Genomic DNA, 27,112 nt, shown 5'->3' with positions numbered 1-27,112 from the left:
TATCGAATTGGATTAAATCTGAACTTTATTTCTCCTTGCTGACACTGTGTTTTATTTTTTGCTTATTTCCATGTCCCATTAACCTTTGTAATGGCTGTGAGCAGTTTCTTTTTCTTTAAATTCTAAAACTTGTCTTGTTTTACCTTTTTAAACAGTGTTCTTTGACAGCTGCCCATTTTACTTTATTCAACACAATATTAAGTTATATAGTGGAGGATTTACAAAACTATAATTATAAGCATGAGGCTGAGTCTTAATCCATCCAAATCCATCTTACCTAGACCCTTAAATAAGGTCCAGAGGGGCCCTGAACATTTTGATATACTGCCCTACTTCATAATGGTTCTAAATGGCCTTTACAGTCACCCAACATTCTAAATACGGACTAAGTAAATATGTTATAGCATTAGTAGTAACATCTGTTTAAAACCAGGCACAGACATGTCAGCGAAGTCTGCTGGATATGATATGCTTTGCCTGTTTCTAAATATCATATTTTATTGGCACTGTGATTCACATAGCCAATTTATACTGATTTTAACATGCTACACTTAACTATATTACTCAGCAGTCATTGTACAGTAATTTGCTCTTCATATGGTGTGTGTATATATATATATATATATATATATATATATATATATATATATATATATATATATGTGTGTGTGTGTGTGTGTGTTTTGTGACTGCTAATCTATATTTATATAGGGTCTATATCATATGTTAGAAGTTTTATAATTTTGAACATTAAAATATCAAATTTAAATGTTTGAAGTTATAAAACTTCGAACATATGTAAAAAAAAACCCCCAAAGTGGGGGGGCATGCCCTCCTGCACCCCCCACACCCCCGCTCTTTAAATATACCAACTCCGAGACCACACTACAGTGCAGTAAGGGAAATGTTCCCTTTACCTCACTATAGTCAGGTAAGTTCTGTTTGTTTTTTTTTTATTATATATTCAATGTTTGAAACTTTGAACATTTAAATTCGATTATTTAACGTTCAAAGTTTTCAAACTTTGAATGTATAATATCGACCTCATTTACATACACCTTTAGTGTTACATAAATAACTGCCTGCATTTTGCCAGAGGCTTAGGCAGTGGCTCAAACAGGTCCATGTTGGATCAAGTGTTCTATATGGATTATCAAGTATTAAATGAATAATAAATAGATAATACAGCAATCAAACTTCAGCTCTTTCCAGGGATATATAATTTGTTCTTATTAAAAAATTGATGAAATGGATGTCCAACAGTATTTATTGGCAGTAAAAGCACAACAAATAAAATCACGATAACTCAGTTAACCTGGGTTTCATCCTTACAAACCGGACTTCTTACTAAAGTATGCTACCCAATTAGTCTGAGTGAAAATTTAATTAAGAAACAAGCTGCAATTAATTCAATAGAAATTGAAACCAATCAAGTATGTTAAAATGCACACCACCAAGGTAAAACTTCTAACAAAGAAGGCACAAATACTACACAACCTAAAATTATGATGTATAGTAATAATAATGTAAACATAGAACCAGCACAACCCCATCATTTCAATAAATACATATAAATACTTCTAAAGACATATGTAAATATAATTAAAACAAAATAAGCAACCACTACCAAACATAAAGAACTTGAAATAAATAATAAGTTATCTTAAAATATGTTTTAATTTAAGAATAGGTACCATACTAATACTTTCATTGATACCTGGGTAGTTGAGGGCATCTAAACGTAGTTGCCATTTTAACTCACTAATATCTAAGTGTAAATCTAATACATTCCCTTGCACATCTTTTTTAATATGCTGTATAACACAGAACCTAAAATAATGGTCAGAAAATGTCATTAAATGTCTGGCTAGAGCATTAGTTACTTTTTTATGTTTAATATCAAGTAAATGCTCCTTTATTCTTTCTCTAAACTGCCTAGCTGTTTTTCCTATGTAAAAAACAGGACATTTCTGACACTGTGCAATATACACCACATTCTGTGTGTAACAATCATAGTGCCCCAAAATGGGAATCTTATTAGAATTTACCCTAATGTATTCTCCTGTTAGCATAATGTGCTTACAAGTGGAACACCTACCACATCTATAATTACCACACCTCCTACTCATTGAGGTATTACATGGGCCACCATTAGTCTGTAAGATTTCTTTAAAAGACAAGTCTCTTTGAAAAACAAACTTAGGACCCCCCCCCATTTTTGATATCACTTGTTTATCCAATTGTAGAAAGCCCCAATTTTTCTTCACCATCTCAATAAACCATTCCACATCCAGATTATAAGTAGTTATAAAAATTAAATTCATAATGGTATCCTGATAGCTATTATTAGCACCATTATCAAAGTTGATATTGGTGTCCATTTTAATAATGGCTTGATAGAAACCGGTTGATGTTTTAGCCATTACTTCTTTCTTAACATTATTACAAACAGGGGGAATCCCCCTTAACCCCTTGTACAGGTTTATTCATGGAGCAACTCTACCCTTGGGTTTTTCCTGCCTTTGAACCCCCTTTGATGTTTGGGGAAAATTTAAGCATAGTTTTTTAAATACCCTTATTTATAACCTTACCCAAACTAGGTTATGGGTTTTCCCCATAATCTTTTACTGTTTGGTAAAAATTTTAAAACAAATTTTTGAAAAGAAAATTTATCCAAACTGCTTTCCCACTTTTTTTAAAATCCAATGATTTATGGTTTGAAAAGGTTGAACAATCTAATTTTTATCTACATTTGTAAGGGGCCCGGCATGGGCCCCCCGGAGTGTTAATAAACTTTATTAAAATTTGCGGGGTTTAATTCCTCATTATTTACCCAAAACCTTCCCCAAACGGTTTTTTTAAAAAACAGTTTCATTTGGGTAATGTTTGGGGGTCAAACATTTGGGAAGAATTTTTTTGGGGGGGAAAATTTGTAACCCTTCCCCAATTTCAAAGTCTGTGGATATAACTTCAACTTTTTAGTTCTGACAACTGGGATTTTTTATTTTAACATCAAAAAGGGGCCCATTTTTTTTAGCTTTGTATTTTTTTCAAATTTTCTTTATATTTTTTTTTGGTCTTATTTTTATTATTACAAGGGGGGTTTTCCCTTTTTTTAATTTTCTCAGAGTATTCCCCCTTTTTTTGTAATTTTTTATCTGGGGGGCCCCCAAACTGGGCTTCCTTTGGTCAAAACTTTTTTCGGGATTTTATATATCCCCGGGGCTTGAAGGATTTTAATGATTACCTTATCTTTTTCCCCGGGGGGGAAAAAACCCCCTTCTTTAAATGTGAACGGGTTTTAGAATTCTTTTTGGTCTTTTTATTTCAGGGGGGGGGGGGGGGAAAATCCAGGAGATTATTTTTTTACTACCTAGGGGAATTCCTTTAACGGCCCCCTTTTTATTGAGTAAGTTTTATCTCCCTTTTGGGGGTGGGGACTTTTTCCAGGCAAGTTTTTAAACCAAATTTTTAGGGTGTTTCATATTTTATTATATTATAATTAAGTCACCAAGATTGTTTTATAATTTTCCCCCTAGGTTTTTAAACCATTATTCCTAGTTTGTATGGCCCTTTCATCTAAATTTGAAGATCCCTATTTAATTGCCCTAGGTCTCCATATCGTCTTCCCCATTTATTTTCCCTTTTGAATATGGGTCCCCCCCCTTTTTATTTCCATTTTGGGGGGGGGGGAAAAGAATGGGTAAAACCATACCTGGGGGGTTTCAACCTTGAAAATTTTTTCCCCACAAGACCCTTTCCCTACAAACCTAGCTCTTTTAAAAACTTTGGAAGACAACCCTTTGTTTTTTCCCTTTTTTGGTTTTATGGAGGTTTAGAATTTTTCCTTCCAAAAACCTATGGGGGGGGAAAACCTTTTAATTCCAACCCATACATGAACCTCCCAAAAATGGCTTTAGCAGATCCCCAGACAATACTATCCCCCTTTAATGCCCATGTTTTAACCAATTTTAAACGAATTTATTTTAGTATCATTTTTAAGGGGGATTTAAGGTGGGGAACCCCTTCCATAATGGAACCCCAAGCTCTTTTTATTATCCAAAGGGGGTTATCTTTAACCAGGTAAAAAGCAATTTGATGTGTTAAGATATGTTGGTTATGGGGGATTTCCCCCCGGAGTTATTACCTTCTTTACCCGTCTTGGGGGGATGAGGTGCTGAAGGATCACCAATGACATGTTCGGCATTTTTTTCCTTAATTGGGCTGTTTACATCGATTATTTTGTTTGATTTTTCTGAGGGGGTTTTTTTGGGGGGGGCCTTTTTGGCCTCCTTTTTGGTAATTTTTTCAAGTCCAGGTTTTTTTGTTTATTTAATTTAGGGAAGGTAATGTGAATTCAAGGTTTGGGAACCTTCTTCCTATTTTGACCTAGTTAAGGCTCACCCCAGTTTTTCCTTTTCACCCTGTATTTTGGGGGAGGGGAAGGGGGGTTTGTGACATGGGCAATTTAAAGCCTCTTTAGGTTAATAGAAGGGGGGCACTCAATACCCTACATCTAAAGGATAACAAAAACTTTAAAAAGACAATTGGGGGAGAAAATGGGGGCCTTTTTAATCATGACAAAGGGGCCCATAATAAAAATCTTTAAAAATCAGGGTTTCAATGAAAAGTTACTTAGTCAAAAATATTTTTAGTTTTAATACTAAATAATTTTAGGAATATTTTAAGGGGGAAAAATTTTAAAAGGCTTTTTACCAAATTTAAAAAGCTAAACCCCCCCTTTTTGCAACATGGCGCCCCTTTCCATTTGTGGGTTTTTTTTTTCCAGGGGCTGGAAAAAAAAAAATCCCAAAAAATAAATATATTTTGGTGAAATACAAAATGGCAAAGGAGTAATGTTCCCACTATGGTAACAAGGAACTTCCCTTTCCCAAAAAAAAAAACTACAAAATACAAAAAGCCCCCGGGAAAAATTGAAATGGATAAAAATTTAAAAAAAAACGAATTTTTTTTTTCTTTTTTTTTTTCACAAAACAGGCAGAAACAGGTACAGCAAACACTTATAAATGCTATGAATCAGCTACTACAGCTTACACAGAAGAATTTGCTACAAATACAGTCAAATAGTAACAAACAAGGATTCCAAGTGCAATATTAAGTTAAATGCAGTAAAAACAGCTTCAATGTAACAGAAAGGCAGGCGAAATACAGTCGCTAGGTATTCAGATGTGGAAAGCAACAAAAAATATACTTAGTATCAAGAAAAGTCGCTTATTCAGCTCTCTGCAGCCTGGATTACTCTGCTGGCCCACGTGGAGTCTGTGCTGAGTAGGTACAAGCTGAAAATGCGCGTTTACTGCTTTTTATACCAGGGGCTGGAATAGCTAGAAACTGGCCCAAAGCGACCAATAAACTACTAGTTACTGGCTGAAACCTCACAAAACTGGACAAAAGGCAGCTCAATGCTTCCCACTCCCACTGGTAAGCAAGGTAACTTCCTCTCCCCCAAATAAGGCAAGGAAACAGTACACAGGAACTACAACCAAAGCCCAGGAATCAGCAACTCTGAAACTGGACTAAACTAGTAAAGCAGGAAAAACAAGAGATATTTTTTTCTTTTTTTTTTTTTTCACAAAACAGGCAGAAACAGGTACAGCAAACACTTATAAATGCTATGAATCAGCTACTACAGCTTACACAGAAGAATTTGCTACAAATACAGTCAAATAGTAACAAACAAGGATTCCAAGTGCAATATTAAGTTAAATGCAGTAAAAACAGCTTCAATGTAACAGAAAGGCAGGCGAAATACAGTCGCTAGGTATTCAGATGTGGAAAGCAACAAAAAATATACTTAGTATCAAGAAAAGTCGCTTATTCAGCTCTCTGCAGCCTGGATTACTCTGCTGGCCCACGTGGAGTCTGTGCTGAGTAGGTACAAGCTGAAAACGCAGCGTTTACGCGTTTTATACCAGGGGGCTGGAAAAAGCTAGAAACTGGCCCAAAAGGACCAAGAAACTACTAGTTACTGGCTGAAACCTCACAAAACTGGACAAGAGGCAGCGCAATGCTTCCACTCCCACTGGTAAGCAAGGTAACTTCCTCTCCCCAAATAAGGCAAGGAAACAGTACACAGGAACTACAACCAAAGCCCAGGAATCAGCAACTCTGAAACTGGACTAAACTAGTAAAGCAGGAAAAACAAGAGATATTTTTTCTTTCTTTTTCTTTTTTTTTCACAAAACAGGCAGAAACAGGTACAGCAAACACTTATAAATGCTATGAATCAGCTACTACAGCTTACACAGAAGAATTTGCTACAAATACAGTCAAATAGTAACAAACAAGGATTCCAAGTGCAATATTAAGTTAAATGCAGTAAAAACAGCTTCAATGTAACAGAAAGGCAGGCGAAATACAGTCGCTAGGTATTCAGATGTGGAAAGCAACACAAAATATACTTAGTATCAAGAAAAGCCACTTATTGGGCTCTCTGCAGCCTGGATTACTCTGCTGGCCCACGTGGAGTCTGTGCTGAGTAGGTACAAGCTGAAAACGCGCGTTTACCGTTTATACCAGGGGGCTGGAAAAGCTAGAAACTGGCCCAAAACAACCAATAAACTACTAGTTACTGGCTGAAACCTCACAAAACTGGACAAAAGGCAGCTCAATGCTTCCCACTCCCACTGGTAAGCAAGGTAACTTCCTCTCCCCAAAATAAGGCAAGGAAACAGTACACAGGAACTACAACCAAAGCCCAGGAATCAGCAACTCTGAAACTGGACTAAACTAGTAAAGCAGGAAAAACAAGAGATATTTTTTTCTTTTTTTCTTTTTTTTTTTCACAAAACAGGCAGAAACAGGTACAGCAAACACTTATTTAAGAATAGGTACCATACTAATACTTTCATTGATACCTGGGTAGTTGAGGGCATCTAAACGTAGTTGCCATTTTAACTCACTAATATCTAAGTGTAAATCTAATACATTCCCTTGCACATCTTTTTTAATATGCTGTATAACACAGAACCTAAAATAATGGTCAGAAAATGTCATTAAATGTCTGGCTAGAGCATTAGTTACTTTTTTATGTTTAATATCAAGTAAATGCTCCTTTATTCTTTCTCTAAACTGCCTAGCTGTTTTTCCTATGTAAAAAACAGGACATTTCTGACACTGTGCAATATACACCACATTCTGTGTGTAACAATCATAGTGCCCCAAAATGGGAATCTTATTAGAATTAACCCTAATGTGTTCCCCTGTTAGCATAATGTGCTTACAAGTGGAACACCTACCACATCTATAATTACCACACCTCCTACTCATTGAGGTATTACATGGGCCACCATTAGTCTGTAAGATTTCTTTAAAAGACAAGTCTCTTTGAAAAACAAACTTAGGACCCCCCCCCATTTTTGATATCACTTGTTTATCCAATTGTAGAAAGCCCCAATTTTTCTTCACCATCTCAATAAACCATTCCACATCCAGATTATAAGTAGTTATAAAAATTAAATTCATAATGGTATCCTGATAGCTATTATTAGCACCATTATCAAAGTTGATATTGGTGTCCATTTTAATAATGGCTTGTTAGAAACCGGTTGATGTTTTAGCCATTACTTCTTTCTTAACATTATTACACAAGTCCTCAGGGTATCCCCTTCTTTTAAACATAGTAATCATGAAATCCAATTCCATGATGAATGCATCATCATCAGTCACCATTCTTGCTGCTCTATCCATTTGCCCTTTGATTATTACTCTCTTTTGATGGTGAGGATGCCAGCTTTTAAAGTCCAAATAAGAATTTGAAAAAGTACTTTTCCTATATATACCTGATTCAATACTTTTATAAATTTTATCCAGAGTTAGTTGTACATCCAAATAACATATCCTTTCCCCACTAGTTTGGTGGGTGAATTTCAGAAATTCCACAGTATTATTAATGTATACAATGAACTTTTCTAAAACGTCCATACTGCCGTCCCACACAATAAAAATACCATCCAAGAAACGAGTGTATAATTTTATGTATTTGAAAAAAGTGGTCGGGAAAACAAATTCCTACTCCCAAAATGCCATTACATAATTTGCATAAATGGGGGCACACGCTGCCCCCATAGCCACACCCGTAGATTGTTTAAAAAATTGACCCTCAAAATAAATATAATTATTGTGCAGCACGGTCTCCATAAGCGTTACATATACATTAATTTTATCCTGATTTTAAATACCTGTTTTTACCAATTCGGTCTCCAACCAACTAAGACCAGTATCATGGGGTATAACAGTGTATAAATTGCATACATCAATTGTAAGAAATATAATATTGTTATTAATGTTCACTGTTTTCAACTTTTCCAAAAAATTCCATGAATCCCTTGTGATATAATTAAAGCATTTCAAACCCCCTTTTAGTTCATGATCCAAAAACTGACTGCTAAAACAAGTCTTACTTCTTTTACCATCCACTATCGGCCTGAATTTAATATTATTCAGGCCTTTGTGGATTTTTGGAATGCCAAAAATACTGCTATATACTGGATAAGGATTCTTAATGAACTCATATTCATTTTCACTAAGCTGTCCTTGAAACAACATATCATCCAAGAGCAGATCAATTTTCTGATTACTAATGTTAATTTCATTTATACTGCTCTCAGTATAACTGTCTTCCATAAGCATTCCCATCATAACATTAACGTAATCATATTTATTAACTATAACTACTCCGTTCCCTTTGTCGGGTTTCATGATACATATATCTCTATTATTAGTCAAAGAACCCAGCAAATCACTTTCCATCTTGGTCAAATTGTTGTAAACCTGCCTACCAGACTTACTTTTGTATGTTCTAATATCTATTTCACAAGCCTTTTCAAAAAGCGCAATTGTCTGATTAGTAGGAAGATTAAAAATACTTGGTTTAACTAACCTCCTATGCACAACATTATCCATATTAACCGGAAACCACATATTTAAATTCATTTTCTGAGTGAAAGTTTTCAAATCAATCAACATGTCAGTGATGTTACCTTTCCTACCAAGGACAAAGGTAAACCCCACAGATAGTAAATTAGCATGTTCAACACTAAATTCAAATTTTGAATAATTATACACTTTAAAGTCATCAAAAGTATTTGTTATTACAATAGGGTCTCTCAGCACCGTAAGATTTCCAATATCCACTATTTCACTAGATATGTAATCAATGAAACATTTGAGGTCATCACTATTATGGTTGAAAGAATACAACATATTATCCACAGCTTGCTCATTAAGATTACTGCAATTATTACAGTCTCCCCCCTCCGTAATATTAATAAACATATCTTGTGTAATATTGACTTCAGTACCCATATTATCAATCATATTGTTAGTCAAATGAATGCTTAAATCCATCAACCCATCAAAAGTATTTTCACAAACAATTGGGTGAGAATCACCACTATCAATGACCACTTTATTCACACTTGCACCAATATTAATACCTATGACCTCTATTTCATCCACACTATTGTCGTGAACCAAAGGACAACAGCTCCTAGCATCCTGATTTCCAGTCAACAATGAATGAGTGTATGCACATGGTACAATACCATTATCCCTCATGGTGGACTCGATGTAATTCACCCCATTAACATCTGTATAACCATTCAATAAATCTGTCATTAAAAACGCTGAAGAAATACCCTCCAAGACATTACTATTCACTTTAACCTGCCGTTCATTGCATACACCACTCACAATATTTTCAACGACCGGAGAAATTTTAAATTCAGTAAATACATTATCAAACACAGTTGCATTATAAAGACTTTTTGTAAAAAACAATTTCCCCCATAATGTCAACCGAACAAAGACTACCGGTTTCATCATTCAAAACTGATGGATATACATTAATAACCAGTTTATTAAAACCAACAGACAATCCTGGATGATTGTTCAAAAGAATCAATGTTAGGTGTATGAACGGGCACCTGTTTGGAAACATCAACGTTAGATAAAATATACTTTGCTGATAAACAGTTGACAATATTGCGGCATGAAATAGCAGTGCCTGAAACCGCACCACTACAGTCATTGAACCCAATGTTTACACCGCCAATGTTAACGTTGAAATTATCAGACTGTTCCACATCAGATTCTAAATAAGTTTGAACATTACTGAGAAAGAGTATGCACGGAATCCCCAATAAGTGCACGCTCACCTTATTGTTACAAATGCAAGATCACGCTTCGTTTGTTTGTAAAAATCTAAAACTTTAATGCCCAAAACAGAGTAAATGTCGAAAATACATCCAACGGAATTGAATAAAACCAAAGATTTCAATAATCCATAATAATGTGAAACAGTAGTTAAGCGCTTTCACCCGAGAGTCGGGCTTCTTCAGAACACTGTATTAGAAAAGAAAAAACGCCTTAAATAGATTTTTTGGTGCCAACAATGTTTCAAAATATTAAAGGGACAGTGCCCTGTTGTTATGCTTAAAATAAGAATTTGCATTCACTTCAATACCCTAAGCGATCTCTAATAACCTGGAATACCCTTAAAAATACTTCTAAAAAATGCACAATTATATATGTAGATCAATGTGGAACACAACTAATTAAATACATGACAAATCGTTCCGATAACATTATAAACCTTCAATATATGAATACCATGTATTCCATATGTCAAAACCATGCTATAACCTAACAATTGTCTAACCTTACATAATATTATAGTATAAAACTACTAACAATTAACATTTTTTCTTTAGGCATAATTATAAGTATGGATTTGGTATATCTTAATAAACCTAAAAACGCTGTTGAAGCTTGCGCTAGGCTTTTATTAATTTACAGTCGAAACCTATCTGATCGTGCCCCTGAAGACTAAAGACCACTTAAAAGTGTAACCATAACATACTGTTGGCCACACAGAGCCTGTAACATCTTATTTTCAAAAATATAAAATGAAAATAATAAATAAGGAATGTAATAATTATGACCATGAATGGCCACTGAGTGAATGTATATCTAACTATATGCTAACACCGACAAGCAGTGCACGATGTTCCATTATAATAAAACTACAATTCATTCTATCATTATTGCTATGTGAAATAATGGGAATGCATTCATCCTACACCACTTCATCTGTCAAATGTATGTTTAATGTATACCTCCAAGTATGAAAAAAACTACCTTTATCTTAACTATGTCATTTGATAGCTCAATGATCTGTGATCGAGCAAATAATAATTGTAGAGAAAGTATATAAAACATATAAACATTCAAAAATTATTATATATCTTAGAGAAATAGACCCTTAAAAAGAAACTATCAAACAACTATTCGTTTCCTACTTGGTTTGATTAACCTATTCCATAGCTTATCGATGAAATTGTATAATGAAACATCAGTCCAACATAAAAATAGCAACGAATAATATAAAATAATATAAATAATGAATGATAAATAAACTTTGACCTAAATGATTAAAAAAGTCAAAAGTACTGAAGCTAAAATTAATATTAAAATTAATATTATAAGTATGGTACAATCAAAAACCCAAATCACATATATCTGAGTAGGTGAAATTACATGTAATCTAATAGAAGTTAACTATAGTCAGATGTTAGTTGACTAAATTCATTACTTAAAGAGATTGATATGCCAGAATAGATTTTAATGAGATACTGTCATTTAAACCAGGGATAGTGGTGGCGTCCAAATAGATTTGCCACCATGCCTCCTTAAATAATAAATGTGTTTTAAAATCACCCCCTCTGGGGTCAACTTTAATAATATCAATAATTACAAATTTGAAACCTGTTGTATGCCCCGTAGTTTCTACGTGTCTTGACAGGGTGTTAGTTGAATCCTTCTTCCTAATCTTATAAATATGTTCATAAATGCATTTATTTAAACTCTTCTCTGTCTTTCCCACGTAGAAACAGTGGCATTGGTTACATGTAGCTAAGTATACAACCATTTTGGAGTTGCAGTTGCCCTTTAAACACTTTATTTTAGTTCTCATAGTATTATGTAATTTAATTTCCTTGATTTCATTAATATAATTACATTGACAGCAACGTCCACATTTCTTGGTGTAATTTCCTGTTGACATTCCCCTATTATTTTGTGATTGTTTTTGTAATAAATTTTTTATATTATCACCCATTTTATAAACAATTCCTGGTTTTGTTCCCATCGCAGGGTATTGAAGTGAATGCAAACACTTATTTTAAGCATAGCAACAGGGCACTGTCCCTTTAATATTTTGAAACATTGTTGGCACCAAAAAATCTATTTAAGGCATTTTTTCTTTTCTAATACAGTGTCCTGAAGAAGCCCAACTCTCGTGTGAAAGCGCTTAACTACTGTTTCACATTATTATGGATTATTGGAATCTTTGGTTTTATTCAATTCCGTTGGATGTATTTTCTACATTTATTCTGTTTTGGGCATAAAAGTGTTGCATTTTTACAAATGAACGAAGCATGATCTTCCATTTGTAACAATAAAGTGAGCATGCACTTATTGGGGATTCCTTGCATACTATTTCTCAGTACTTTTTCATTGCGATTATTCAGTAATCAATCAGCATGGAGTCAACCAGTGAAGACTCACCAGTGCCCAATCAGGGACAATGCAATGAACCTTCCTTACTTCGGGAAGAATTTTTCACTTGGAAGGAGGAGGTTGGCAAATTGTTTGAGTTAATTAAAAAAATGACTGATCAACCCATTAAGCCGGTGAGCGAGTGCTCCAATAATTCGGCTTTATCAAGTGACAGATACAACAAGGAGGATAGCAATAGCTTGACGGCCTCCAAATTGAATAGCAATCCTACACAGTATGTAAGACTTGAGAACAATCAACAAATTGAGTGTACCAACAAGTCGGAGGATAGTATGAACATACCTAACGGACAGTCTTCCAACAAGACGAGATGTCCTTTTGACATTGAACTTCCTTTTAATACTACTGAACCATTAAACAGTAGTAAAATTAATTTATCAGATTTCATGTTTGACTTCTCAGTCTATGATTTTGATGAAGAAGCTAATAGATTGCGAGCTAAACCAAGGAGACCATTCCCAGCCAAAACATATTCTAACGTGATGGGAAGAGTTGCTCAATATCTCAAAGGTACTGTAAACCACAATAGTCAATATAATGGAATTCTTGATAAAAGTAAAGAAAGACAATAAACTCAATTTAACCAATTTCTAACTAAAGGCTGTGACATTGATTATTTAAAACAGTCTGTTGATATACAAAACAATCCTAATGTTAAAGGGGGTACTTTAAGGGATATGATTTTTTTCCATGGGAAAACTGTTAAAAAATATTAATGGAGTTAAAATGGATAATGCATATATTAAGAAGTGCATAGAGATGAAGATGGTACCAAAAGGGTTGAGATTTTTTAAGGTACCCATGGGTATTCATATGACCACTAATGTTAAGGAAGAGTTTAATGCATTTTTTGACGAATGTGGTTTTAAGTTTATGCAACTCTTGTTAAAACATAATGATGAAAAATTGAGTAAGCTAATACAGGAAACTGAAAAATTGAATGAGCTCATAACTAAGGATTTATTATTTTCAGAATGGGACAGATTATATAGAAAGCAATTTGATATAGCTGAGAAGTGGATGCAAAATTTGTGTAGAACAAAGCATAAAAGTACTTAGAGATGTAAATCAATACAAGAATGGGACTGTCTATACATGGTATAGAGAGAAAACCAATGGTAAAACAGAACAGGTCCATCGTTTTGACGAAAACCATCATGAAATTTTTACAGAGAATGAATTTACCCCTAAAGACCCCCATGTTTGGATGGAACAAGACACAAAGGATCAACCTTACAGGGAAGATTATATAAGTGAAAGGGGTAGATACAACAACAACAATTACAACAGGAAATGATAAACAAAGACAGTGCAACAAATGGTCAAATAAGTAGAACTGGAGACTATTTGTATAGTTTAAATGGATTTAATATTTATAATTATTCCAATTTGGAAATACGTGAAGGTCATTTTAATATTTTGGCCAAGGGCATGAAGTTTATTCCCACACCTAGGTTTTATCTGGTAGACAGTATATGTGAATTGAAGAAATTCACAAGAAAGATGAATTTAGCTATTATGTTTAATGATAAAAGTCATAGTATAAAACAACAGCAAGACAATATATTAAACAAAACCAATACTGATCTGATTGTGAAAAGTTCATTTATACCATTTGGGTATCCAGTGGTTGAAATGTATGAAAAAGTTATGACCAGGGAGTTATACAATCTATATAGGGCACAACACATCGCTGGTTACAACAATTTAACTACAGAAGAAATTGATACATTAAAGGAACTACAAACAGATTCCAGTATTAGGGTTATGAAACCAGACAAAGGTGGGGGGTTGTAATATATGAGAATCATGAGTATAATAAGAAGATGTATGATCTATTATATGACACAGGCAATTATGAATCTATTTCACTCAATGAAATCAATATTGCCTATCGTAGAATTGATTCATACTTAGAGGAATATCTTATAGATTGTAGGATAAGTACACAATTACATAAATTTATGACTGTTAAACATCCAAGACTAGCCACCTTGGTTGGAATACCTAAAATCCATAAATCTACTGAAGACTCCCCTTTTAGGCCGATCATATCTGAAAGTGAATCGAAGACATTCCCAATAGGAAAATATATAGATGTGAGATTAAAACATATATATGACAAAATACCTCATATGGTGAAAGATTCCTGGGAATATTTGAAAGTATATCCTATCGATAAATGGAATAAGGGATGGTTATTTGTCACCATAGATGTGATAGATTTATTCTCATGCATACCCAAAGAGGAAGAACTTGAGGCCTGCTTAAACAGCATTAGAAGATTCTCAGATATGGAATGGGATGAAATCAATCTAATCACTGAGTGTATGAACATTGTGCTAGACAATAATTTCATTTATTTTTAGGGGGAATATTTCAAACAGACCAGGGGGGTAGCTATGGGAGCAGCTTGTGCTCCCATATTTGCCAACCTGGTCATGTTGGATTGGGAACTCAACACCCTCTTCCTGTGTTTATATTTTCTTCATATCAAGTATTATTCTCGGTTTCTTGATGATATATACATTCTCTGGGATACTAGTATTGAATTATTGGAACACTTTATACAGTTTCTCAACAGTAGTAGTGATTTTTTAAAATTTACCCATGCATACAATACCACAGGTATAGCTTATTTGGGCACATATATTTATGAAAATGAAGGAAAACTACATTCCAGAAGCCATAGGAAAAATACATTTTCAAATGACTATCTACAATATGACAGTTATCACCCTACCAAACTAAAATATAATATTTTTAAGGGTCAATGTATTAGGGCATGCAGAATGACAACTGACTATAATACCCTTGTTTGTGAACTAATTAATATAACAAATATGTTTAAAGATAGAGGATATCCCCTCAATATGATGGAAAATGTGACTAAATACATCTTGGATGAATGGGGCAAGAAATTTAAACCCCTATTAGGTTCAGGGGGACTATCATTAGGTGTATCTCTCACTGGTTTAAAAAGTAACACTGGTAAAAACATCAATAATAACCATCAGAGAGCATATATTATGTTATACAGTCCCAGTTCTAGAGACATTATAGATTCACTGACTAAGTATTGGTATTTAATAACAGGCAATTCTATATTATTAGAAGCAATGGGAACGAAACCAGGAATTGTTTATAAAATGGGTGATAATATAAAAAAGTTATTACAAAAACAATCACAAAATAATAGGGGAATGTCAACAGGAAATTACACCAAGAAATGTGGATGTTGCAGTCAATGTAATTATATTAATGAAATCAAGGAAATTAAATTACATAATACTATGAGAACTAAAATAAAGTGTTTAAAGGGCAACTGCAACTCCAAAATGGTTGTATACTTAGCTACATGTAACCAATGCCACTGTTTTTATGTGGGAAAGACAGAGAGGAGTTTAAATAAACGCATTTATGAACACATTTATAAGAATAGGAAGAAGGATTCAACCAACGCCCTGTCAAGACACGTAGAAACTACGGGGCATACAACAGGTTTCAAATTTGTAATAATTGATATTATTAAAGTTGACCCCAGAGGGGGTGATATTAAAACACATTTATTATTTAAGGAGGCATGGTGGCAAATCAATTTGGACGCCACCACTATCCCTGGTTTAAATGACAGTATCTCATTAAAATCTATTCTGGCATATCAATCTCTCTAAGTAATGAATTTAGTCAACTAACATCTGACTATAGTTAACTTCTATTAGATTACATGTAATTTCACCTACTCAGATATATGTGATTTGGGTTTTTGATTATACCATACTTATAATATTAATTTTAATATTAATTTTAGCTTCAGTACTTTTGAATTTTTTAATCATTTAGGTCAAAGGTTATTTATAATTCATTATTTATATTATTTTATATTATTCGTTGCTATTTTTATGTTGGACTGATGTTTCATTGTACAATTTCATCAATAAGCTATGGAATAGGTTAATCAAACCAAGTAGGAAACGAATAGTTGTTTGATAGTTTCTTTTTAAGGGTCTATTTCTCTAACATATATAATAGGAATTTTTGAATGTTTATATTTTTTATATACTTTCCCTACAATTATTATTTGCTCGATCACAGATCATTGAGCTATCAAATGACATAGTTAAGATAAAGGTAGTTTTTTTCATACTTGGGGGTATACATTAAACATATATTTGACAGATGAAGTGGTGTAAGATGAATGCATACCCATTATTTCACGTAGCAATAATGATAGAATGAATTGTAGTTTCATTATAATGGAACATTGTGCACTGCTTGTCGGTGTTAGCATATAGTTAGTTAGATATACATTCACTCAATGGCCATTCATGGTCATAATTATTACATTCCTTATTTATTATTTTCATTTAACATTTTTGAAAATAAGATGTTACAGGCTCTGTGTGGCCAACAGTATGTTATGGTTACACTTTTAAGCGGTCTTTAGTCTTCAGGGGCACGATCAGATAGGTTTTGACTGTAAATTAATAAAAGCCTAGTGCAAGCTTCAACAGCGTTTTTAGGTTTATTAAGATATAGCAAATCCATACTTATAATTATGCCTAAAGAAAAAATGTTAATTGTCAGTAGTTTTATACTATAATATTACGTAAGGTTAGACAATTGTTAGGTTATAGCATGGTTTTTGACATATGGAATACATGGTATTCGTATATTGAAGGTTTATAATGTTATCGGAATGATTTGTCATGTATTTAATTAGTTGTCTTCCACACTGATTTACATATTTATATAATTGTCCATTTTTTAGAAGTTTTTTAAGGGTATTTCAGGTTAATAGAGATCGCTTAGGGTATTGAAGTGAATGCAAACACTTATTTTAAGCATAACAACAGGGCACCGTCCCTTTAATATTTTGAAACATTGTTGGTGCCAAAAAATCTAGTTAAGGCATTTTTTCTTTTCTAATACAGTGTTCAGAAGAAGCCCGACTCTCGGGTGAAAGCGCTTAACTACTGTTTCACATTATTATGGATTATTGAAATCTTTGGTTTTATTCAATTCCGTTGGATGTATTTTCTACATTTATTCTGTTTTGGGCATTAAAGTGTTGGATTTTTACAAACGAACGAAGCGTGATCTTCCATTTGTAACAATAAGGTGAGCATGCACTTATTGGTGATTCCGTGCATACTATTTCTCAGTACGTTTTTCATTGCGATTATTCAGAAGTTTGAACATTACTTTGACTGGCAAGCTCACTGTTATTTCTCAGTCCTACCGTTGCCATGGTTTGTTGGAACCGCCAGTTCTGTTCGGGTGCCATACTTTTGGATGAGCTCTTTCCCTCTGAAACGACATCTGTTCACTGGTGTATTCTCTGTTCTTGATTCTTTCCGATCATCATGGTCCATCCCCCAAAGGGCTCCCAGCCCGCCGAGAGCGCTTTGAAATACCTTCCTGTGTATTCCCTGAATCCTGATCAGCTGCTACCATATCATTTGAATTCTCATTAACCCTATGATGATGCCGATTACCTTCCGAGAGGGGATATACTGTATGATTAGCGTAGGTTTTAGTGTCCCTTTTGATTTTGTTGATTTTTCTTGAAAAAATCACTCGACAATTCTCTTTCACTTTATCCAAGATGTTACCATAGTTAGTTATGTAATGGTCAAATAGAAGGTCACTGACAATTTTTTCATTAACCACTTCCAATTCTGATGTGAGCTTTTCAGCCTTACAGTTGTACTTTAACATAATTTCCATGAGAGCTAGCCCCGTTTTGTCATATAGTGAATGGACTTCTTTTAACATTTCTGTATCATTTTCAACTCCATTAGGATATTTCCACGCTCTCAAACCTTTAGGAACTATTTGCAGTTCAATGTTCCTAGTTAAATAGTTACTTTCAAGTTGTGCCTTCTTTAACATGTACAATTTATTTTCAAAAACCTTAAGTTGGTCATTCAAAGATGAATTAATATTATCCTTATGCTGCTCATTGATATAATCACCCTGTTTAAAATTGTAATTAAACTGCTTCCAACGTGAGGTATTTTCATGATTAATAGAAAATCCCTCTCTTTCAGGCACATTGACACTATCTGCATTACTCAATGTAGCTCCTTGATTATTACCTGGAGTTGGTGCATTTTGGGTGGGTTGGGTGGGTTGGGTAAGAGGTACACCCAGACTACCTTTTTTTGTATTTTGTATTCTTTATTGCCTTTCTATATTTTGAATACTGTGGTTTGTTTTTTTTACCTTGTGTTTTACTTGCATTCTGCTTTAACAGCATATTAAAACTTCAAAAGAGACCACAGCTCTCTCTCTTCTGAGTCAGGCAGAATTTTTTCCCACGCTCCCACCCAGTAACAGTTGTCTTGTTAAATACCACTGTCTTTCTAGTTGCCTGCCTCTTATGTTAATCTGACCATATATCTCAATTCCTCTCTACTTTCACTGGCTTGTGTGAGTAATCAAAAAATTATCATTTTTGAAATCTCTCCCCTTCAACTATTTAAATTTATTGGCCATCCTACTGTATTCCATAGTACCAGAATACAAAAGTGACCACCCCTTTCAGTCAATCTTGCTGTTTTAAAAATAGTAACTCTCCACTAAACCTTAACTTTTTAAACAGGTAAAACTTAAGTTACCTACTTTCACATCTAACTTCTCTAGTGCACTATTCAAATTAATTTGTTGGCAGATAAACAGCAGGAATTTGGACAACGGAATGTTCATAGGTTCATAGGCTGGTACTAAGCTATCGGCCCTAAGGCCTATACAAGCCTAGCCATAACAATTCCCTGGCTATTTCTTCCCACACTATTTATTGCCCTGGACCCCTGTCTAGCAGGGTGACTGACGTGATCCCCGGGGTGAATTTCCTTTCTCCCATCCAATCATCAAGGTTCATTTTCAAAAGGGCCAAAGAGGCACTCTGCTTGACATGTATGGGCAGTCTATTCCAGTGTCTGGGGAGTCTCTGGGTCAGGAACCTATCCCTCCAGCATGTTTTGTTTATTGTGATGACAAGGTTTAGATCCCTGGAGCATGTGGCTCTGAGGGATTGGGATTTCTTTAAGTGTAGCATTTCCAATAGCTCTGGGTTTGACATGGCCTTGTACGTTAAGCAGAGATCGCCTCAGAGTAGACGATATGCGACAGAGTATAGCTGGATTTTGTTAAGGTGGTCAGCACAGGGCATCTGCTTTAGGCCTGTGATTCTTTTAGTGAGGTATTTCTGCGGCCTTTCCAGTTGTTGCAGATGTCTTGAGAGGTACATACCAAATGGGGCATTGTATTCTATAATGGGTTTAATGAGGGATGAGTACAGTGGGACAATGACCTCCTTTTTTCTGGATGAAAAGCCCTTAGTGATGAGATGTGCCACATAGAAGGATTTCCTGACTGTTGTGGTGATGTGGTTATTGAAGGTGAGACCACTGTCCACCTATGTCCCTAAGTCTCTTATCACATTTTCGGTGTTTAGTGTACTGCCACCTATGTGGTAATTCATGGGTACATGTTTTTCCCCAAAGGGGATAAGTATACATTTCTTGGCACTGAGCATGAACAAATGGCTCTGGCACCAAGCATCTGTTGCTGTAAGGCCCTTTTGTAGAGTATCCACATCATATGGGGATTCAATAATGGCTCCCAGTTTGCAGTCATCTGCAAACTTTGATAGCCAGAGTCCCTTAGTGTTGGCCTGAACTTCAGAGAAGTAGATGCCAAACAAGAGAGATTCCAGGACTGAACCCTGAGGTACTCCACTTGTCACTTGTCTGGAGCTGGATTTGGAGTCAGCTACTTTTACAGTGTGGGTTCTGTCAATAAGCCAGTTAGCAACCCATCGAGTGACATAGGGATTAATGCCCAGCTTAGTAAGTTTATCTAAGATTCCAGAGTAGGGGATGGTGTCAAAGGCCTTGGTGAGGTCCAGATAGGCTGTGTGGATTGCCTTACCCTCGTCCATGGCTCTGGAGACTGATTCGAAGAAGTCAGTCAGGTTCAGGAGACAAGATAGGCCCTTCATGAACCCAAACTGGGTGGGGTCCAGTGTTTGAAGGTTGCCAATGTCTTTGTTTATAAGTTCCATTGATAATATGTTCTATGGCCTTGCAGAGCAGGCTCGTCAGATTGATGGGGCAGTAGTTCCCGGGATCCAAGGTGGATCCCCCCTTGTGGAGTGGGATAACTGTAGCTGTGCACCACTCAGTAGGCACAAAGCCTGAGGTAAGGTGATGATTAAACATGACACTTAGGTGAGGTGCCATTTCATTTTTGTAATTCATGTAGTACACATTCGGGGATGTCATCTGGTCCCATGGATGCTGTATTCTTAGCTTTGGAGAGTACGTTTTTTACCTATGTGGCCGTTATTACCAGAATTTGGCAATCTTCCAGTATTGAGATGGATCATTTAGGGGGTGAGAGGGGGATGAAGTTGGCACTGAATTGATCTGCCAGGATATTGGCAATATCCTTGGGATCAGTATATTTTATGCCATTTTGTTGTAGCTCACAGCAGATCTGAGCATTGCCATTTAGATTCTTGACATAGTTATAGAATGCCTTGTGGTTGTCTTTGGAATCTTTTTCAATTTTATTTTCGTAACTAGCTTTGGAGGATTTTATGAGGGATCGCAGCTTCTTACAGAGGCTGGTAAGGGAGTTTTTTGCATCTTGGGATTTTCCTCTTTTCTGCAACAGTTTCTTCCTTTTGTTGTAAAGTTTGTTTATGGCAGGGGACTACCAGATTGGCTTCCTTTTTTTGGAGGAGAGCATCTTGGTTCTATTTGGGATGGCACAATTCATGCATGAGTGGATGTGCTCGTACAATGCCTTAGTGTAGGACTCAGCAGTCAAACTTTCAGTTCCCGTCTGCATAAGTGTCATGAAGTTTGTAACTTGGATGTTTCCTTACTGGGGAGAGGGGGGTGGGATGTGAATGTTAAGGGTGAATAGCTTATGGTCTGACCTGACCAACGAGGGGGTGACCATAGGCGTGGAGCATCAATTTCTCATGTTGATAATGACCAGGTCTAGGATATTGGAGCTCCTGGTGGGACTATGGATTAGTTGATCCAGGGCATTGGAATTTATGAATTCCAAGAACCGTTGGGCAAAGGTGTTGGTACATGAGTAGTTGTCCAGTCAATGGCAGGGTAGTTGAAATCACCCAGTATTAGGGTGTTTGGTTGTATATTAATATTTTCCAGTATGTTTAGAAAGGTGTAGTGAGAATCTTGGGGCATGGTGGGGGATCTGTAGCAAGCTACAATCTGTATTGCAGTCTTACCTAGTCTAGAAGATTTAGAATTTTTGCTTGGAAGTGTTTGTATACATATTTTTTATATCCAAAGCAGACTCCAAATAATTTTTCGTCAGGTAGATTGCAAATGTTGGAGGTGTGATGGGGAGAAAGAGGTAATTGGGAGTATAATGAGCTAGTAGACTTTTAAAAAAAAATTCCCTGCAGACTACTCTGTCAGAAATACTGGGCGAGCAAATTGATGTAACTAAGGAAATTATTTTTTGTGCTGTGACACATAACTGGAATTGCCTACTCATAGTAAGGCCTGCCTGAGTTTAATTCTGGTAGCTGCCAAAAAAGCAATTACTAAAAAATGGAAATTAAAGTCTAAACCAGATGTACTAGAAGTATTGAATATAGTAACAGAGACAAACAAACTGGAAGTGGGATCTCTAGAAAAGGTTGGGAGGAAATAAAATAGAAAAAAGCAGGAACTATGGGAACAATACATGCAGAATAATGTTTTGGAGGGGGAATGAGGCTTAAGGGAAGGCAGGAACTGAATTAGGTATGTAATATTCAACTGACAATGACTGTATAGAAGAGTACATATGATCTGTAATGTTTGCAACTATGTCAATATGATTTGTTGTCATATATATATATATATATATATATATATATATATATATATATATATATACACACACACACACACACACACACACACACACACACACACACACACACATACACACATATATATATATATATATATATATATATATATATATATATATATGGATCTAGGACTGTTGAATGAAAATTCAACAGTCCGAATCCACTAATCCACTATCACCGAACAGACTTTAACAAAAGCACTTTCACCAAAAAAGCACTTTTGTTAAAGTGTGTTAAAAAAAAAAACATTAAATTTACGTTTTTGCAGGGAGGCAAGCCCCCCTGCACCCCCCATGTGGGGGGCTGTGCCCCCCACACCCCCTACTTTTTATATTCTCACTCCGAGGTCGTACTACATTGGGGAAAAGGGAATTTTCCCTTATCCCCACTGTAGTGCGATGTCCACAACAGGCATACTTACCCGAAAGTGCTTTTTCAGTGAAAAGCACTTTCGCGTAAGTATGCCCGGCCGTTTCACTTTCGGTGAAATGGCCACTTGAGCATTAGTCCTGGACCCATGTGTATATATATATATATATATATATATATATATATATATATATATATATATATATATATATGGGTCCCCTTCAGAGTATTGATATTGCAGAACATCAAACCTCTGATCATCGAGGACCAGATGATTTAAGTTCTGCAATATCAAACTCAAAAAAAAAAAAACTAAAATGTGAAAACTTCTTATTTCACATTTTTGCATGGGGGCAAGCCTCCCTGCACCCCCACTACACTCACTGCTGCTAAAATATACCAACTCTGAGACTGCACTACAACAAAGCGAATGGCATATAATAAGAAATTTACCATTCTCTTCACTGTAGTGCGATTTCGAAGTTGGTATATTTAAGTAGCAGGGGGAGTGGGGGGGTGCAGGGGGCTTGCCCCCCTGCAAAAACTTAAAAGCAGAGTTTTTATCTTTTTTTAATTTGGTCTACTTTCATGTTCGATGTTATAGAACATCAATCATCTCGTCTCGTCTTCGATGATGTGTGGTTTGATGTTCTGCAACTTCAAACATTTGAAGTAGGCCCATATATATAAATATGACTGCCTATGTTATAAGTGATCATTTAATAAAATTGTTTCTTGTTTAAAAAAGCAGGCATTCCTCATAAAGTATTTTGTAACTACATTATAAACATATCATTCTTTTATTTTAGTATGTTGTTATTTCAGGATGTAAAGTTTCTAGTTCTGCTATTAACCAAAACACAAACACAAAGGTAAGGAGCACATAAAAAACATAATGGAAAAAGGACCAAACCAACACTGCAACCAACCATTTAATAAAATAAAAGAAATTAAAAAAAATAAAAAAACGAGCATTTTTGTCTGAATTCAAATATACATAGACTTCATAAGAGTGATTGCATGTACCATTGATGATGCTGTTAAATACAAAAGGACAACCAATCGCAGACAAGGCAGTGCACATTGTAGGGTGATGTCAGGAGCACTGGTTAGATGGGAATTGTAGTATATTATTTACATAAATAATAATATGTGCGTAAAATTCATTAAAAAACCCATTGCAAAGTTAAAATTTTAAATATATATCTATAAATATTGTAATAAATACATGAATAAATTCTAAAGTGAAATAGGATTGTGTGTTGTTGATCAGCTCAAGTTCAGCATTGCCTTAATAGTGTTTATAAATACTTAGAAAGTTAATTAAAATTAAATAAATAAATGAGTCAAATAAATTAGTCAAGTAAAATAAATTGGTGCTGTCGTAATTACACTACTGCAGCTCTTTTCTTTAATGCACAAGCAATATAAATGCTATCATTGATACCCGGTACAGATGAAGCATTAAACCTTAGCTGCCAGTATAGTTCTTTACACTCAGTTAGATTGTCAACATATCCACTAAATCTGTCAGCTGTTGCCTTATGAATGATAAAAAATGTAAACGTTTTAAAATTGGGGCAGTCAATAGTATACCTGTATAATGCATTCATTGTTTTCCTACATTTAATGTCATAGACATGCTCCCAAATTCTTTCTTTCTTTCAGCTTTCTAATTGTTTTCCCAATATAGAAAGCAGTGCAAAAACTTAATGTGGCAAGATAAACTATAAGGGGGTATTGCAGTCACACCTCCCAGGATAAGGGATAGTTCTTGCAAAAGTCTCCACTAAAACATGAGGAACCCTTGTTAATAAACCTGCAAAATTTGCAGGCTCCATATTTGCATATTGATCCATGTACCCTCTTTAAAATATCTCTACTACCTGGCACTTTCAAAAGAGATTTTATATTCCTACCCTTGGAAACAACAATCACTGAAGTAGCACCTAAGAATTTTTATACTTACTAGGAAAAACTGCATCCAAAAATAATCTAAGAATATTGGTGTAAAAAAGACATCTGTACTGTACGGGATAAAAAAAAAAATAGGGGTGGCTCTGTCAAAATTGATAATATTAGTGCTTTAAGAAAAGTCCACAATAACATTGGAAGGAGCTAGCCTGATTCTCAAAATAGATGAAAAGCGGTCAATGTGATGTTTAACCACTTCATTTTTTATTTTATTGAGCAGCTGTAAAGGGTAACCCCTTCAAATAAACATTTCAATCAAATTTCTAAATTAATTATCAAAATTATTGTCATCAGATATTATTCCCAAGAACCTAACCATCTGGTCCTTGTCAAATGACCTTTTTTGGTGAAAGGGGTGGCAGCTGTCAAAATGTAAACAAGCATTAGAGAATGTCTCCTTCCTAAAAGTGCTATAGGAATAACACTCATTAACAAGTTTCTTTTCTAATAAAATGTACAAATAGTTAATCCTTTTAACACCATGAGATTAGTTGAAGTTAAGGAAACATGCAGAATTTTGCCAGAGGATGTGGGTTTGCTCCCATTGTTCTAATGTGCCTTTCCAAAGGATAAGCATGTCATCAAGAAACATAAAATATTTGAGGACCAATGAACAAAAATGGGGGGGGTGAGCACTACTTGTTTGTCCCACATAGCCAACACTATGTTGGCATACAATGGAGCACAAAACACACCCATGGCAACACTGGATGTCTGGTGGTAATACTCTCCATCATAGGAAATAAAATTATTGTTTAACACCAATTCAAAGAGAGTAGTAACCACACATATATCCTGAGTGGATAAGTGTGTATATTTGGAAAGGAAGTAAAAAAAAATTTTATCCCAACACCATGAGGGATAACCGAGAAGAGGTCCACAACATCTACACTGATGAAGATGATATCATCATTGTAGTGCAGTTTGTCTAATATTTGCAAAATATACCAAGAGTCATTTAAAATGTAAATCTCAAATTCTAAAAGGATTTACATTTGTAGTCCATAAATTTCGCCAACATCTCTGTCTTAGACCCCTTAGCTGACACAATGGGCCTCAAGGGGGATCGGCAATACATTTGTGGATTTTTGGAATACCAAATATGGATGCTATCTTTGGCTTACTAACATTAAGATATTCCCACTCTTTATAGTTAATATCCCCCTGCATAACCATATCTAATAAAGTAAAATCCAACTTGGCACATGAAATAGAGATTTCATTATGTGACACCCTGGTATACATATTATTGTTAAATAGTAATGAAAACATGTTATAATAATAATCAAAACTATTCATGACCACAACCTCTTCTCCCTTGTTGGGTTTCATGATACATTGTGATATATAAATGTCTGTAGACATTTTCTCTCCTTGTAAGTTAAATTATCATAGAAAGGTCTTCCTAAATTCTTGTTCACCAATATTGTGCAATTTTGGAATTATTATAAATAATTAGCAGTGGGCATAGGGGTGCAGGGTGCTAAAAAACAATTTTTTGTTTAATTTTGTATACTCCAAGGTTATTGTTTGGTTCATGCATAATAGTGTGCTGAAGCTCGAAGTGGTTTTGAATTTTTGTCAGTGTTGTGAAGTGTTTGGCTTGTTCAATGATTTTAAATAGACTTATATTTAACTTTGACTTTTCTTGTCCCTCTTACAGCAATAAACTCATAAAATGCATGCATGTCATGTTCTTAACAGCATCCATAATATTCATAATATTAAATAGGCGTATAACCTTCATATTATATACATCTTTTACTTTTTCTTCTCAATAAATGTATGGCTAACAAAAAATTTCATTTAAATCTCAAGTTTCTTACCTTTAATCATTCTTCATACAAACATGTTACTGCTTCAATGGAATTCATTAATGTTTTACTCATTTAAAAACCTACAGACTGTGTCATATAACAACAGTAGTTATAAATTCCAATAATGTTCAGTTTCCTCCATTTTGATTAAATATACAGCTCTCACTGGATGCCTTTTAATACCTCAACATTACCATTTCAATGCAGTGACAACATACTTTTTGAATAATAACTTCAATGCAATTAATATTACATTATTAAGTGTACAGTTGTAAAATGTCATGCTGGAACAGGTTTCATGCAATGCATATATAACAAACATTAAAATAACAATTTCACAATATGTAAAAGTGCCTTATTAGGCACGCAGTCATTGACATAGCAAAACAGGATTTAATAATAGCTTGCAAGTATGCAAATTCTCAGTATTTAAATTCAAATG

Source organism: Protopterus annectens, chromosome 2.part0 (genome assembly GCF_019279795.1).
Source record: "Protopterus annectens isolate FY-2018-M chromosome 2.part0, PAN1.0, whole genome shotgun sequence".
Lineage (NCBI taxonomy): Eukaryota > Metazoa > Chordata > Ceratodontiformes > Protopteridae > Protopterus > Protopterus annectens.
The sequence above is the reverse complement of the archived record's forward strand: the minus strand, read 5'-3'. Positions refer to the sequence as shown.